The following is a 15,133-nucleotide window of genomic DNA, read 5'->3' on the forward strand; positions in this document are numbered from 1 at the left end:
GGCAAAGAAGATCATCGCGAGCCGTGATGTGGTGTTCAAGGAGCAGCTACATACAGTGCAGGAGGAGAAGGCAAGTTCTTCCACTTTATCATCAAGCGAAGTAGTCCACTATGAACCTGTCCCGAGAGCTGTCCCTATCCTTAAGGAGGAGGAAGCATCATCTTCAGATGATGCAGAAAAAGTTCACCAACCTAACATCACCCCACCAGAAAAGCCATTGCCCTATTGGGTGAAGCAACTCTATGACCACAATAATCCTATGCCCAAGTCTGTTGAGGAGAAGGCAGACGGATCAATGAGGTCTCAGAGAATAGAGAAGCAAAGGAGGGCTTGTGCTCACATAGTCAATATGGCCTTAACGGCTGAGATTATAAAAGAAGTAAAGGAGCCAACTGACTTAGAAGAAGCACTTGCAGATCCAGCATGGAAGGCAACTATGCAAGCCGTGTATGACAACATAATGAAGAATGACACTTGGGAGCTAGTGGATCGGCCAGCAAAGCGGAAGGTTATTGGCACCAAGTGGATCTGGAAGGTAAAGTACAAGGCTGATGGTACCTTAGAAAAGTACAAAGCTAGACTGGTTGCATAGGGATTTTCACAGGTTGAAGGGTTTGATTTTCAAGAGTCATTTCCCCCAACTGCCAGAATGACCAGCCGCCCACAAGCAATGGCCAATTTACCAAATGGATGTTAAGTCAGCGTTCTTAAATGGTGACCTCAAGGAGGAGGTGTACGTGGCAAAGCCACCAAGGTTTGAGGCCCCCCATTCTGAGAACAAAGTGTGTAAGCTGAAGAAGGCATTGTATGGGCTGAAACAAGTCCCCCAGAGCATGGTACCAGCGGATAGATAGTTCTTTTTAAGCTTAAACTTCAAAAGATGTACCTCAGATGCTAACTTGTATGTTTACAGGGATGGTGAAATGTCTGTAGTAATTGTCCTATATATGGACAACCTTCTTATTACAGATGACTATGAAGATATGATCAACCAAACTCGAAAGGCTTTGAGTTCAGAGTTTGAAATGAGAGACTTGGGCTCGCTGCACTATTGTTTGGGAATTGAAGTCTGGCAAGGAGCTAGGAAATATCTTCATCTCTCAGAAGAAGTATGCATGGGAGATCTTGAAGGCATTTGGCATGACCGAGTGCAAGGAGATAGCTACACCTATGGAGGTGAACGCAAAGTTATCCGTTGAGGATACATTAGCACTAGCAGACATTGGGAGGTACAAAAGGATGGTCGGCAGTCTGATCTACTTGTGTAACACCAGACCATATATCAGTTTTGCTGTTGGTGTTTTGAGCAGGTTCTCAAGAAAAACTCATGAGAGTCATTGGAAGGCTAAGATGCAGGTGCTCAGATACTTGAAGAAAACTCTTGACTATGGTATTACATACAGTTCCGGAACTTCTCTTGTGGGGAATTATGACTCAGATTGGGCAGGAGACATTGATTCCAGGAAATCAGTTTCTGGTTATTGTTTCTCTTTGGGTTCACGAATTTTCTCTTGGATTAGTAAGAAGCAACCAACAGTGGCATTATCTTCTACGGAAGCAGAGTACAAGGCAGCTTGTTTTGTTGCATGTGAAGCAGTTGAGAAGGATTCTATGGCATATGGGAGTGCAGGATGAAGAACCAATTGTGCTAAGATGTGACAATCAGTGTTGCATCGCCATTGCCAAAAATCCAGTGTTTCATGCGCGCACCAAACATATAGAGATCCAGTATCACTATGTATGTGATTTGATGGAGGATGGGATAGTGGAACTAGTCTACTATCCAACAAAGGAAAATGGAGCGGATATCTTCACCAAAGCACTTACGAAGGATCTGCTTCAAGTTCCTCTTTAGAGACTCGACATTGGACCGAGGAGATAGTTCACCTACGGGTCGACATTGAGGGGGGCTCTTAGATATGCTCAATGCCCCACCCTCATAATGTGCCACCAATGATCCATGGTGCTCAAAGTTGTAAGGCCCCCATTATGAGGAGAAGCCAAATGTGAGCCCGGATATTGGTTGAGTCCTGACTTGTATATCAGATGAGGTCTATATGACCGGATAGAAAAAAAGATGACTATTGTGAGTCTAATCTTTGGGTTGAACTCAGTAGTTAAGCTCGTAGCAACTCGAGGCACATTGCATCGAGTTGTGGGGTAAGGGCGTTACATGGCCGAGATTCGGGAGCAACGCCCTCGGCCCGACGGTAAAGGGAATATTCCTTGGTCGACTAGTAGAGGCTCATATGGTAGGTCAGTCAGGCCGACCTAACCGCCTTCGCGGGCTATAAAAGCTAAACCCCTTCACAATCATCGATCATCTATCTTTCACCCAATCAGAGTTGTTTTAGCTAGCCTTAAGCTCTTTACCTATCTTCTGTCTAGATCGCCATCTAAGCTTCACAGTGGAAGCGCACGGATGGACAGAGCCATCTTTGTATCAGTTGTTTAGAGCTAAAGAAATTTTCTAATTCTTCTCTTATCTGTTTTGTACTCTCTATCTCTATCTCTTTCTCAGATTCTATTTGCTGCGCCGTGTAATTTTTACACTACCAAGCATAGGGTCGTCATTTTGACCACAAGAGAATAGACTTCATCGAAGTCAACACCATGTTCATGCTTGAAACCCTTAGCTACCAATCTAGTCTTATAAGCGGGCTTAGGGCATCCAACTATACCTTTCAACTTGTATACCCACTTCCATGGCAATGCCTTCTTACCACTAGACAAAGCAACCAAATTCCACATACGGTTTGTCTGTAAGAAGTTAAACTCTGACTACATAGCCTTGTCCCAAGAGTGACTATCATCTCTATGTATGGCCTCATCATAAGAGAGAGGCTCACCTGTATCTACCACCATAACATAATCCATGGAGAGTGTAAAGCGCTTAGGCTGACGTCTAGCTCTAGTAGAGCATTTCAAAACACATTAATCATGTAGAACAGGTGGCGGATCCTGGCCACTGGAGTATCAACTATAGCATGCTATCTAGCTGGCTGTACAAGACCTAGAGGCTTCTCCTCAAAGATCACCCTACATACCTCAACTACTTGCTCAGGTTGCTTAAGCAACCTTTTCTCATGGAAAACTATATCATGGCTAGGGATAACTCGACGAGCCTGTGGATCCCATAGGCAATAGCCCATCCCACCTACATCCCCATAACCAAGAAGGATGCATTTTATGGACTTAGCATCTAGCTTATTGCGCATGTCCTTGGAAGCATGGCAAAATGCCTCACAACCAAAGGCATGCAAATGAGCACATAATGGAGGTTTTCTATTCCATATCTCCTCTATGACTTGATAGTCAATAGTAATGCAAGGGAACCTGTTAATCATGTATATGGCAGTAGTAATTGCCTCAGCCCAAAAGTGTTGTGGTAAGCTTGCTTGGCTAAGTATACTACGGACTCTCTCCTAAATCATCCTATTCATGCATTCGGGAATACCATTCTAGAAAGGGATGTAAGGGGCGGTCAATTGACGCTTAATATCCCACTCATTGCAAAACTTCTCAAAAGCTTTCGAGACATACTCAACCCCATTATCGGACCTTAGGCATTTTCAGCCTATACCCAAACTAATTCTCAACAAGAGCAAGCCAATGCTGAAAGGTAGATAAGATATCCAACTTTTGCTTAATAGGGTAAGCCCAAACCTTATGTGAATAATCATCAATAAAGGTGACAAAGTACTTCGCACCACCTAGCGACTAATAGGGCATGGAACCACCTACATCCGAATGAACAAGAGCCAAAGGCTCACCTATGCACTTCATGCCAAACTTCTTATGTGTACTACGTATCTGCCTGTCATATAAACAATGATCACAATACTCAAAACACTTAATAGTTTAGGGACAGAAGATATTACAAACTAGTAAGCATTTTCATTCCTTTCAAAGGCGTATCCAAGGCGATGATGCCGAAGAGATACATGTGGAACTACAGCCATAAACAAAACATGGTCAGCTAACCCAAATACAAGCAAGGGATAGAGGATACTAGACTTAGCACCATGTGCAATAACAAGATTCCCAGGAGTAATCTTCCATGAGAAAAAACCAAAAGAGACAATATAACTTACATCATCTAAGGTGCCCATAGAGATAAGACTCTTCGTGAGAGCCAAGGCATAACGTACATCATGAAGAGTGAGCATACTCCCTGAAACTGTAGTTGGATATCACCAATACCAACTATCTCCAATGCCAAGTCATTACCCAAATGGACAAATCCAAACATATTGCGATAGGAGTGAAACCACTCTCTATGAGGAGTCACATAAAAAGAAGTCCCTAAATCTATCAACCAACACTGAGTATATTCTAACAAAGCATTAGTCAATTGTGGCACATCCAAGGAAGAGGCTGCCAATATAAGATCATCAGCAACATCAAGCTGCACCACATTAATCTCCACAATCTTGATGCTAGACTTGCTAGGCACAATATTGTGATCATCATTCTTGTCCTTCACTTTACCCTTTCCCTTTTCCTTGCATTTGTCTTCATGCATTTTATGGCACTGGTTGCCAAATATGACCTGCTTTCCTACAATAATGACAAGTAAGACAAGACTTACGGCTACGAGACTTACTGTGAAACTATCCATGTGTCCTAGACTAAGACCTTTGAGTGTCCCTACCAAGGCCATTTCCATCTTGCCGGCCTCTCACAGTCAATGCATATGACAAGGAAAAATAAAGGATACAAAGGGTTCTTGAACTCAATCTCCTGCAAAGCTAGATGGCTAATGATGAAGTGAAACTCATTCAAATGTGCAAACATAGAAGTCCCTTTCTTCATGTGAAGGTCCATCAACTGTTTCAACCAATATATTCGAGATGCAAGACTCTACTTCATCCTTAGTTTGTGTCCAAAAATCATATACAATCTGATTTTCAGTTATGACATTGTAGTAAACCTTCTTAGAGAGTGATAAAATAATTGTGGACTTGCATAGCTTCTCCAGTTCATCCCAATCCTCAATCATTTCCATCCTGCAGGCCTCTCACAATCAATACATGTGACGTACGGGAAGCATCTAAATTTATTTTGTTCACCTCTTCTATCAAGAGGACACTCTCAACATCCTACAATTTCAGCCCATCTTTAACACAAAGCCATACGGAAAGTGTTCCACAACTCAAATAGAATACCAAGCCGAAATAAAGGATACAAAGGGTCCTTGAACTCAATCTCCTACAATGCTAGATTGCTGACGATGGAGTAAAATTCAAATGTGCAAACATAGTGATCCCTTCCTTCATGCATAGATCCATCAACTATTTCAGCCGATAAATTTAAGATGCAAGACTACTTGTCATAAAGATTCTTAGTTTATGTCCAAAGCCCATATACAATCCAATTTTCAGTTACAACATTGTAGTAAATCTTCTTAGAGAGTGATAAAATAATTGTGGACCTGCATAGCTCATCTAGTTCATCCCAATCCTCGCCGCAATATTTTCGGGTTTAACACTCATTTCTTAGTGGTCTAACCTACAATGTTTACACTAAAACCTGTCATATCTGGGCCTTCCAATAGTTGTAGTTAGTCCCATCCAGATTTTCAATATTGAAGATAGTGCCCAAAGCTCATATGCAATCTGATTTTCGGTTTCAACATTATAGTGAACTTGCTTAGAGAGTGATAAAATAATTGTGGACTTGCATAGCTTATCCAATTCATCCCAATCCTCGGCCACAATGTTTTCACGTTTGGCACCTTCATTTTTGAGTGGTCTAACCTGCAATTTCTTCACTAAAACCCCCCATATCTGGGTCTTCAAATAGCTATAGTTGGTCCCATCCAATTTCTCAATATTGAAGATAGCACTATCGTGAGAACCGCCAACCATAATGAGGCCAAGCAAGTGCACAGAAGGGAAAAATAGGCTGTTGTGATTTCCTGCAAATCAGTCCCAAAACCATTGCCAAATCAAGTGGGAGACAAGAGATATTGCCAACGCAATGAGCTATCCACAAACTAGAAGCAAAAGACTATCAAGAGGAGATGACTACTCTCATAAATAGTGCAGTAACTACAATTACAGCATACTGAAAATAGAGTACAGCAATAAGAAATCAAGGGCAAGTATGAGCTATCACTGATAAAATCCAAACTGCAACTAGCAGTGAGTGAGTAAGCAACACGCACTGAGAATTGCCAAAGGCCAAAGTGTCAGGCCGAGATATATCCAATAGGCATAACCATCATGCATATAGTAGGTCTCACAGATAACGGAAGAGACCTACCAAAGGAAAAACTGACTAAGCAATGACAACACAAGCTCAATACATAGACATGGAAGGTGAATACATCACTAATAACAGCATAATAGAGATAGGTATCGGCCCAAAACAAAAGTCAAATCGACCCACTTAGCATCAACTGCATACATATAGCATGAAGAGAGCATATACATGTCACACTGAGTCCCATTGTCTCACTATAACAAGCTCAAGCTCAACTACATAAACCAAATGCTCTATAGTACATCCAAGTGTCAAGTGTGGCTCAATACATAAAGCCAAATAACTCCCACTAAAACATAAGTCAAATGCCAAATGAGCAAGCAAAGCTCAAAAACATTATGGGAATGGCATCCATACATCCAAGGTCCATAGAGCATACATCCAGAAGCATAAAAGCCAATATATTCTTTAAGCCCGTAATGGCAATGATGGAAGCAACAAAAGCATAAAACCAAGGTGCCAAAGCATCCAATGTGGCTCAAAACAAAACCTCAAATGCCACCATAGACATGTCCAAGCCCATACATCAGTGCCAAGTATGTACATTAGCATATGTCATACCCGAGAAGCATATAAGCCTCCAATGCATAAGGCTTTCAAGTGAAATACTTGCTGTCCACCGTATATATATAGCAAAGAACCCTGCTTCAAACTAAGAAAAGAAAGCTCAAACCTATCCAAAAAGCATCTCGAGACATGTATCAAGCATCCTAGCATCAATGCATAGGTGTATGAGCATCACTGAAGCTCAAACAATGGAGTAATGGCTGTCCCTGTTTTATTACAGCAAACTGTCATAAACTGTGAGACAATGGCTGATCCTAGGGGCCTCAAATGATGCCTGAACTCAAGCCCAAAGTGCGGAGTACAATGCCAAATGAATGCCCAAGAGTGCTCAGGAGCTCGGGAGCTGGAGATGATGGTCAAGCTGAGTAAGAACAAGGGCCTGAACACAAGTGAAAATCACGCTGATTTGCTGATCACTACTGCTGGTCTTCCTGCTCCATACTGAGCCCCGGAAATGGTAAGCAAGATGTCTCTAGCCCTAGGAGCAAGCCTCAATGGATGGGAGCAACTAGAGAAGAAGTAGAAGCAAGATTCATACCTCAGGAAGAAGAGGGCTGAATTGCTATGGAACCTTCAAGCTGAAGCTTCGTCTTGGGCTGAAGCAAACTGAAGGGAAGAGCTCCTCAATGCCGATGCAATGGCTTTGATACCAATTGAAGGGAGTGAGCCCGGAGTGGAAACACACGAGCGGAAGTAAGAGCTATAGTGGAAGGAGAGAGAGAGAGAGAGAGAAGAGAAGAGATGTGGAAACTCCAACAATTACAATGTGTAACCGATCTTCCCTTATTCAAATGTCACTGAAGGAATAAAGAATGAAGTGATAGTGATGAGGACCACCACCTGCAATGTACAGGTGTGCGGGTACTATCTGTGTAACTAATACACGGGTGGCTAGGCACAAGTGCCTTTACCCCCAACATGTATTTACTGACAAGACTCATTTTAACAAGTCTAACTATACTAATTAGTCAAACCCAACGAGGCATGTTCTCAACTCACAGAACTTCTAGGACATTGTACAAGGGATAAAACCCCAACCAGACCCTTGCCTTGTTCCTTACAAGGTTGTCTGTTCTTGGAAAACTAGAAACATCAATAACATTGTTGAATTGATGCAAGGATTATTCCCGTCGTCTCACTCTCGATTACAACATTTTAAACTTGTATCAAAGTGGTGACAATACTTGACTGACCACTATACAATTCGGGATAGGTACCATCATATAAATCTCAACCATGAGCTCCAAGAATTTAGGATTACAAATTGGAATGACGAAGAGTGCTCCAAGATTCCTTAGAGTTAGCCAAAAAATTACATCAAACTTCGTCCCACAATAAGTGATTGACATGACCAATGAGTTGAGCAAATACAGTGAAGCATTGCCCTCAATAGCAACATCCTTCCAAGGATTTGCAATTTCCTTGACAAAGCACTTTGCAATGGGGTCCTCGTACTGTTTCAAGATAGCTGCAGCCTTGTGGAGGGTCTCGGCTCCTTTCCATAGTGGCATTTTGGCCTAGAGATTTTGCGTTGCCTTTGCACTTTCAAGAGCCTTATACACCTCTTCCTAATTACAAGCTGAATACAGATTTAAAAAAACAAAAGTTGCAAGGAATCATTTACAAAAGTATGCAAGCATGTGGAAGTGTTTCTGACTGTGGAATATGAAGGGAGAGTAATCAGAGCTGCATCAAAGTTTGAAATGGCATGATTCATGCAAGAAAAAGCAAGTGTTGGATTCACCATACAAAGAGGCACTATTCAAGCATAATAAAGGACTCACAACAAATGGCAAGCATCATCACTAAGGCTTTGTATTGTCTTTGAGGAGAGAGGAATCCAGGCCTTGAACTTTGTACTGAGGCTCATGAGTCACTAGATTTGTGACGGTCACAGATTTTCTTGAAGAAGTGACCCTCCACTCACCATGGGCATAGTATTTGTACACATCTTTGTCAACAATTTCTTTGAAAACTCCTGAACTGGCCATATTTTGAAGGAAGCGAAGCCAATGACTAGCTAATGTGATATAACACAAGGCAACTCGGCAAAGGGAAATGGAGACAGGTTATGCAACTAGTCGGCCAGTTCAAGAGTTTTTGAAGAAATTGTTGATAAAGATGTGTACAAATTCTATGCCCATGGTAAGTGGAGGGTCTCTTCTTCGGGTAAATCTATGACCATCACAAATCTAGCGATGCATGAGCCTCAGTACAAAGTTCAAGGCCTGGATTCCACTCTGCACAAAGACAGTACAAAGCCTTAGTGCTGATGCTTGCCATTTGTTGCAAATCCTTTATTATGCCTGAATAGTCCCTCTTTATAGATGCTCCCGCCCGTCACGCCGCTGACCTACAATCATGGTTTCACAGTGGTTTCCTGGTACAATGGTTTCACAGTGGAGGCATTCGCGTTCCACAACAAGTTCCTTAGACATCCGGTCATCCTACTCTTCCCTGGACTGGCGGTAGAGTATCGCTAGTTAGTGGATGACTTTGGACGGCTCTTTGGCACTGTCCTTCCCGCCTCCTTCGCGGACGCAGTGACAGCCGCAAGAGTCCCAAAGGTACAGGTGGCAGCGAAAGAGACAAAGAATGTACCACACTTTTTGGAGATTGAGGCAGGCGGACACTCCCTCAGGCAACAGGTTATTGTGACTAGGCAGCCAGGGCAGTTCTTGCGTTGCCATGACTTTGGGCATCAAGCAGTAGATTGCAGCACGTGTTTTGGAGCCAAGGCGGCTTCGCCGACACGCCCAAAAGTGGACGCGGATAGCTTTACGCGGGTCCAAAGACGACAGAGAGGGAGATGGCAGGGGGGGCCGCAGTCAGCCCCTCAGACACAGCCACGGCAACAGGGAGCAGGAGGGTGAATGTCCCCCCCCTCCTAGGCAAAGCACCACGCGGCCCCCCCTTCTCATCCCACTCGGTAGGACCACAGGCCTCCACATCCACCTCCCACGGAGGCATCACAGGCCACCTCACCCAAGGGCCCACATCCCCCACACCCTCCCCCTGACGTTTCCCCCCCCCCCCACCCGGACTCTAACCCACAGCCCCCCCACACACCTGCCTTGTGCCTCCAACCACCCCACCATCCCTCCATCCTCCCTCTCCCCACCATCCCCACCGCCAATCAGCCCCCCTGAACCCCACCCAATACAGGTGAAACCACCCCCCCCCCCCCCAACAAGAGGTGAAGAGCCCCATACACCAACATCCTCCACTCACCAGCAGCCTAGCCCCCCCACTCCCCACACAGCCACCAGCTCATCTGTCCATGCCGCCCATCACACTTTCCCGAGGCCGGCATAGCTACTACCACAGAGTTTTTTGCAATGGTCTGTGGTCTTACCTGAGAGTTGTGTAGCACGGAGAGTTCCCACTGCCTCTGGAGGTGGGAATCTTAGTAATACACAAGTCAAGGAGCGGCAAGGTCCATCTACTAGCACCATCGAATGGACCAAACCAACATCTTAAAAATGAGCTTACACTTCTATTGCCCAACTTCTATTACTTCAACATCTTAAAAATGAGCTTGCACTGATAAGGCCAATAGAACTTCTCGTCCATAATCAAGCTATCTATTTATAGGATAGAATTGTTGTGGTTAGAGTTGAGGTTATGGTAGCCTTTTAGGCATTTGATAGGCATGGTTTTGTGTCCAAAGCTTTCACAATATATGCAAGGGGATTGAGGCATTTCACTAGAGGGTGGTTGCCTCTGGAATGAATACATTACGCATGTGGTTTTGTTGCTAGCTCTTCTTCTTCGTCAGCAGCTTCCACACTGAACAGATGCCTGTTCGGTCAACCGCAGGTTTTCCTATGAGTTTACATCTTGCATCCTAGAATGTGAACAACCTCCACTACAGTGGGGCACCTGGTTCCAAGAAGTTGATTGTTCGACAGAAGCTACAGCCTGCCCTCGCCAAATGGATCGACATTCTACTTATGCAGAAGCACTAGCTCACTCCTGCCCAAGCCCAACAGGTAGGGAAGGTACTCCCAGACAGTTCACACACTTACTGGAGTACGTCATCGGTGCCCACAACAAGAGTGGAGGCGTATGCACCTCTATTGGCCCGAGCCTCACCGCCTGTGTACGGGACCACGGGACAATTGTGGCAAGGAGGGTTCTATGGATCAAATTGGACATTGGGGACTCGAGCCTTGGAGTCCTCAATGTCTATGCCCCTACTGAGGTTAGGGCACGCAACAAGTTCTCGGTGGAGATCACAGCAGGACTCCCAGAGGTGGACTCCTGGATTGTTGGAGTAGACTTCAACAACCTAGAGGCCTTAGAGGACTTGCAAGGCAGAGGCAAAAACTACGAGGGCATGGCTAGGGAGGAGCAGGAGACATGGGAGGTCTTCCTACTGGCAATAGGAGCACGCGATGCTTGGAGAGACCCTGCTTTCCACAGGAGGGAGAGGTTGCTAGACTTCTCTTTGGGATACTAGCGGCTAGGCGGAGTTTTTGTTGGAGCGGCGGGCCAAGTTTTATGTGGGAGAGTGGGGGTGCTCTCGCGGAGGCCAAGTAGGGCAGTTGGCAAGCACCACTTTGTCTGATCACTGCCCGGTCCTCCTGACACTTGATGCCCCAACCTCTGCCCTAGACACACCATCCTATCGGATCCCTGACTCGATCTACAGGAGGGAGGAGATGAAGAGACAGATTGAGTAGATTTGGACTAGGGAGTGGAACAGGAGGGACCATATTGCAGAGGAGGTTACAAAGGCCCTAGCCGAGTCGAGCAGTATCTGCCAGGAGGCAGCCCTACAGGCTAGATAGTAGAGCTAGGAGGAGAAGAGAGCACTCCGGCAAGACCTAGCAACCACACAGAGGCTCCTACAGGAGGCACCAGGGGATCCCATCCTCCATGCACAAGAGGTGCGCGCACGAGCGGCCCTCAATGGCCTAGAGAACGGACGCTCGGAGTTTTCATTCCGCACCTCAGTAGCCTTTTCGGCGTGAAAGGGGGACACAATGTGCAGGGAGTTCTTCCAAGTGCATCAATCCTGCACCTCAGAAGAGCAAATACGCATCCTCCAGGATAAGTATGGGAGGATTCGCTCTAGCCCAGATGAGGTGATGGAGATTGCCACTGACTACTACAAACGCCTTTTCCAACAGGAGACGGCCTCAGCCAAAGCACAGTGAGAGCACTCCGGCGAGACCTAGCAACCACAAAAAGACTCCTATAGGAGGCACCATTGGATCCAATCCTCCACGCACAAGAGGTGCGCGCATGAGCGGCCCTCGCTGGCCTAGAGGACAGGCGCTCGCAGTTTTCATTCTGCAGCTCAGCAGCCTTTTCAGCGCGGCGAGGGGACAGGATGTGCACAAGTTCTTCCAGGTGCATCAGTCTTGTACCTCAAAAGAGCAGATACGCAACCTCCAGGATCAATATGGGAGGATTCGCTCTAGCCCAAATGAGGTGATGGAGATTGCCACTAACTGCTACAAACGCCTTTTCCAACAAGAGACAGCCTCAGCCAGAGGACAGCGATGCAAACAGCAGATCTAGGATCACATTCCATCCCTCATCACAAAGGAGGTGGGATGCTCCCTTCTAGACCCCTTCACAAAGAAGGAAATAGAGGAGGCTTTCCATGCACATGACGGGCAGAAATGCCCGGGAGAGGATGGCCTTTCCAAGGCCTTTTTCACTACCTATTGGGAGGTGGTCAAGGACCCCCTACTACTGGCCTTCTAGGAGATGTTCAGCTCAGGATGGATGCCAGGGAGTCTATCGGCAGGTCTTATTAGTCTCCTCCCCAAAGGGGGAGACCGGTTGGAGCTATCCCAGTGGAGACCGATCACTTTGTTGTCAATGGCCTGCAAGGCACTGGCCAAGACGATTGGTAGGCGACTCCGCCCTATGCTTCCAGACATCATTCATGACACACAGAAGGCTTTGTCCAGGATAGGAGCATCCTAGAAATGTCTTCACCTTCTTTGAGGCGACAGAGTGGGCCCAGCACAGTGGTCAGGGATTGGCAGTACTACTCCTGGATTTCGAGAAAGCCTATGCATAGTTGCTAGGAGTTTCCGAAACGGCAAAACGGAAACGGGCGGGAAACGGAAAAAACGGAGTTTCGGTCCTAACAAGAAACGGTGAAAACTATTTAATGGGAAAAACATGTAAAATATAACAAACTAAACAGTTTCATTAACCATTGTATACAATTGACCATCCAAATCCGAAGCAAAGATGAATATCATTTGATTTCTCCCACGGGCCACTCGACCCTCTAGAGTCTTCATAAGTTCATAGACTCTTAACTATAGTCCACAACAATCAATTATTAGAGAACACTAATCAAATTAAAGTTCAAGAGAGATTACACAGTACACATGCACTTGCCACCATCCATGTGTGTCTATATCATTTCAAAAAGAAGAGTACAAGATACTGTGAACATGTGCAATCATGCATGGACAGTGGATCATCAAAGCAAAATACCAAAAAGATAAAGAGTTAAGGCTCAAGCCTTGATACAATCATAAATAGCTGAAATGTTTGAAACGTGTCTGGAATCTAGACTGTGGAGTGACTACTCATCGTCCTGATCCTCGGCCTCTGCATCACTAGCAGATGCACTAGAAGAAGTAGAATCTAACTCAAAATGAGAGCTAGTAGAGGAGGGCGAGGCTGCAACTGCTGAAGTGTTGGCGCCATCCCATCGCGAAGTGGCCCTCCGTGAAGCTCGTGTGCGATGGCCAGGAGCTGACGTCTCCTCATACAACATGGTGTAGATGTCCAACTCCTCACTAGGAATATTTGGTATGTCTTTCACCTTCTCTATGTCTACCTTGTCGAAATTCACCTGGCAAGGTTCAGGAGAGGTAGAGGTGTGCTCAAGAAGGCGAAGGTTGCACTGACAAAAGACCAGCCTCTCCAACTGAGCTGTGCTCAAACGATTCCTCTTCTTTGTATGGAAGAGGGCCCAAGTGCTCCGATTTCTTTCACATGGGCCTGAGCTGCAATCTTGTGAAAGAACTCGAATAGCAAGACGTTTCTGTCACGATCCACAAGAGAAGAAATTTCAGATTGCACAACATTTCTAATGCGCAATGTATGAATACTAAGTACTTAAAAGCTAGAGCCTCATCCTAGAACTTACCAGGGTAGGTGCAGATGCCCCATATTTCTCCCACCAAGACACAGGCTGCAACTGTGTCTCTCGAAGCTGGGTTGTCGAGCGACCAAAGGAGAGGCTATGGTTACGAAACAAGAGAAGCTCATCCTAAAGCCTCGTGACCATCTGCAAATCTCCGTCTGCCCACTTCTCAAAGTACTCTTGAATACCGTTCTCTAGCTCATCATCAGCAGACTAATCCTCACTACGCCATAGGGGATGCAATACATGTGCAACTGCATGGATTGGTCTATGAAACTAATTCCATCGTGTCTGCTATACACATCAAAGCTCCTCGATCCTGGATTCAAGATGGGCAATTGAAGCTATGGTGGATAAACATAAATTTGCAAACCATAAATGATAATACATATTTGCATAAACCATAAAAATCACTTACTTTCTACGAGAAAGGCAAGTATTGTTGTCCAAGGCCTCTCCAATCTTATCCATGTACTCATAGAGTAGCCCCATGGTGCTTCCCTCCATATCAGTAATGCGCAATACAGAATAAATGGGCTGGATTGATTTCATTAAGGCTTCAGCCTCCTCCCACCATCCTTGATCCATTACCATCCATGAGAAAGATATGTGTTTTGCATCTTGACTATCCTCCAAAGCACACCACTCTCAGGTCACCACTGTGCGTATCAAGTCCTTGCGCACTCGCACAAGCCTCTCCACAACAATAAACATATATGCAAACCTTGTGCTTGAGGGCTTGAGTAGCTCTAACTCATTGTGTGGACGGTAGATACTTTGCACCTTAGGCCACTTTGTGACAAAATGCACCATGGACTTGGCTGTTGAAAAAATCAAGTCAACCCAATCTAACTTCTCCAAGTCCTCCATAAGCAAGTCCAAAGAATGAGAAGCACATGGGGTCCACCTTATCTTCGGAAACTCAGCCTCAAGCATGCAACCCATGGAAACACAATTGGACCCATTATCTGTGACTACTTGAACCACATTATCTGCCCCTATCTCCATGATTGCCTTGCGTATATGCTGCCAAATATATGAGCCAATGACCACTGTGCCAACCGCCGAAGCATCAATGGCCCTCAAGAACATTGTCCCCTTGAAAGAGGAGACTAGAATGTTATAGACACTTCATCTACATACATCAAACCACCCATCACACAAGATCGTGCA

The 15,133-nt window shown here is 45.2% G+C and overlaps 1 protein-coding gene and 1 pseudogene across 1 annotated transcript in view; both read right to left on the reverse strand.

Moving 5' to 3' along the window:
* LOC148035659 (putative serine protease EDA2) overlaps positions 1-15,133 on the reverse strand; it is a 185,661-nt gene that overhangs the window by 88,667 nt on the left and 81,861 nt on the right. The gene's annotated exons all lie outside the window — the stretch shown is intronic.
* On the reverse strand, positions 13,325-15,067 carry LOC148035661 (uncharacterized; annotated as a pseudogene).

The sequence above is a fragment of the Lygodium microphyllum genome, chromosome 5, assembly GCF_053477565.2.
Source record: "Lygodium microphyllum isolate KBCC chromosome 5, Lygodium_microphyllum_v1.1.10, whole genome shotgun sequence".
NCBI classification, from domain to species: domain Eukaryota; kingdom Viridiplantae; phylum Streptophyta; class Polypodiopsida; order Schizaeales; family Lygodiaceae; genus Lygodium; species Lygodium microphyllum.